Source organism: Atta cephalotes, assembly GCF_000143395.1.
Source record: "Atta cephalotes unplaced genomic scaffold scaffold00023, whole genome shotgun sequence".
Classification (NCBI taxonomy): domain Eukaryota; kingdom Metazoa; phylum Arthropoda; class Insecta; order Hymenoptera; family Formicidae; genus Atta; species Atta cephalotes.
This window is the reverse complement of record NW_012130087.1, coordinates 1,934,271-1,936,593: the sequence shown is the minus strand read 5'-3', so window position 1 is coordinate 1,936,593 and position 2,323 is coordinate 1,934,271. Positions and strand designations below refer to the sequence as shown.

The following is a 2,323-nucleotide window of genomic DNA, read 5'->3' as shown; positions in this document are numbered from 1 at the left end:
CATCTCTCTCTCTCTCTCTCTCTCTCTCTCTCTCTCTCTCTCTTTGCTTTCATGCTCGTTGCTATCCTTTGTTTTTTTCCGCTTTGTTGTAGTTTATTATTTTTTTTTAATACTTTATTATTACATTATTATATAATCTTGTATAACTATATGTATTTTTCTTTTTTATTCTTTCTTTACGCTTTCTTTTTTATTCTTCATATATTATTATTGCCGCTTTACTTTTTTCAACTTTATATATGTTTTTATCTATTGTACTTTTTTTTCTTTGCTTATACTTTTATGTTCTTATAGAAGGCTTATTTTAGAACAGAATTAAAAGTAAAAATAAATTTATCTTTCTCTCTTGTTTTCTCTCTTTTTCTTTCCCTTCCTTTAATCATCCATTCGATTGGCAAACTCATTGCCATATAAGTGAACACGTGTCGATCGATCTATGCCAATTGGCAAAAATGCTGATCGGCATGCCGATGGTTTAACGGACTACGGTCGACAAACAAAAGGAGAAGTCGAGCCAAATCATCTATTTGGTATGCGAAAGCCGGTCTGCTCTCCGTAACTTGAAATCTTAGACACTGTCAGATAATTAGTAAAGGTTAACTCTGAAATTTCATCGATTATTCGTTTTGTGAAGCAGTTGGCAGAAACAATGCGTTAAGAAAGGATTTGTGTTACTCATTGTTTCTGAGAGGATAGCACAATAACTCTAAGGAAATAAACGAAATTAAAGAAAAGAATTAAAAAAAAACGAATTTTTCTCCTTTAAATTTTTGTTTTCTTATTAATTACTTGCTTTACCAAAATATCTTATTCTATCCGATTGCTTTATAAAGTATAGTAATGAATCATGAAAATAATTTCTTGGATAATTAGATTTTTAAAGAATTAATTGCGATACATATATATCTTAATTAATTACCATTCAGTAGAACTTTGCTGAGATACACGTATTGAAAACACTCATTAATCGGTTTCGTATAAATTAGAATTGCATTGACAATTTCGACGGCTATGGGATTACTAGGAAATAATGAAAGACCATAAAGGATGCCGTTCCTGGGCAGATAGATAGTACTCAGGGAGTCGACTGGGTACCAATCCAGAATTCGATAATGGAATTCCAGGTCACAGCAGATCGCTCTGTACGGCCAATACGGAGTTCCGTGTAGCAATATGTGGTTAGTTTAGTGGTTCATCGCGCACGTATAATAACTTTCTAATCTGATACGAAGTACGAGATGCCCGTTGCGCTCTTCGGCGCTTAGAGATACCAGCCAATAGAATCCACGAAAGTGTATCGCTCTTAGATAAGTCACTCGGCGATGATTAATGCGCCCGTTAATACAACGTCATCCCCTGGCGTGTATTTTCGTAACGTCCGTTGGTGTTAGGTACAGAGTATGCACCTTGGAGGCCCCAATTTATTATATCGAATGTCAAAGGCCACGTAAATCTTGCTTATTTTCCTGCATCAATATCTCATTCGATGTATCTCATAATGATGTATCTCGCAGTAATATCACCTACATTTAAAAGTTTTACGTCGTGAATAAATTATTTAATGAAAATTGGTCATGCAAATTACACGGAAAGAATGGTTTGCTGAGAGAGTATCTAATTAGCTATAGATACAAATCTATAAATAAATTATAAAATCTATAAATAAATCTAAAAATAAATTTTGTTGAATTATGTAGGACGTTTGAACTTTTTATTAGAATGTCAAACTTTTTTGCAGTTTATCATGTTTGAGTTTTCTACATAATTATTTTAACAATACAACAAAATTATTTTCAGATCTGTATCTAGTTAATTTTTTAGAGACTAGCAAAATTATCCTTGCCAAATTATAAATGAAGGAGAGATTCATTTTCGATCAAGGCGAAGATCTTAGTGCTTAATAATAATTTTGTATAAATTTTTATAATTTCCAGTTAGAGCAAACTGATACCGATTACCTATTCATCTTGAAACACAGTCCTAAACTGCTGGAATACATAATATTGTAAATTAAATTAATAAGCAATTTTAATATTAGTAAGCATTTTTAAATAACTTATTAATCATTGAAAATAACTTATTAAGAAAAATATCACCTCACCTGAGATTCGAACCTGGATCTTCCGAATTCCGTGCGAAAATCTTATCAGTTTGATCACTGAAGTATGTAATGATTTTAACAAAATAAATAAAATATAGAAAAGGAACATGAACCGAAGTATTTGCACAGCAAAATATATTAAATAATATGCAGTTAATGTGATAAGTGATATTTCTCTAAATTGCTTGAAAAATACATCCAAATGAGAATCCATTAATTTTT

At 31.3% G+C, this 2,323-nt stretch overlaps 1 protein-coding gene across 1 annotated transcript in view; it reads left to right on the top strand.

Moving 5' to 3' along the window:
- Positions 1-2,323, top strand: part of LOC105619876 (putative mediator of RNA polymerase II transcription subunit 26) — a 45,208-nt gene that overhangs the window by 35,987 nt on the left and 6,898 nt on the right. The gene's annotated exons all lie outside the window — the stretch shown is intronic.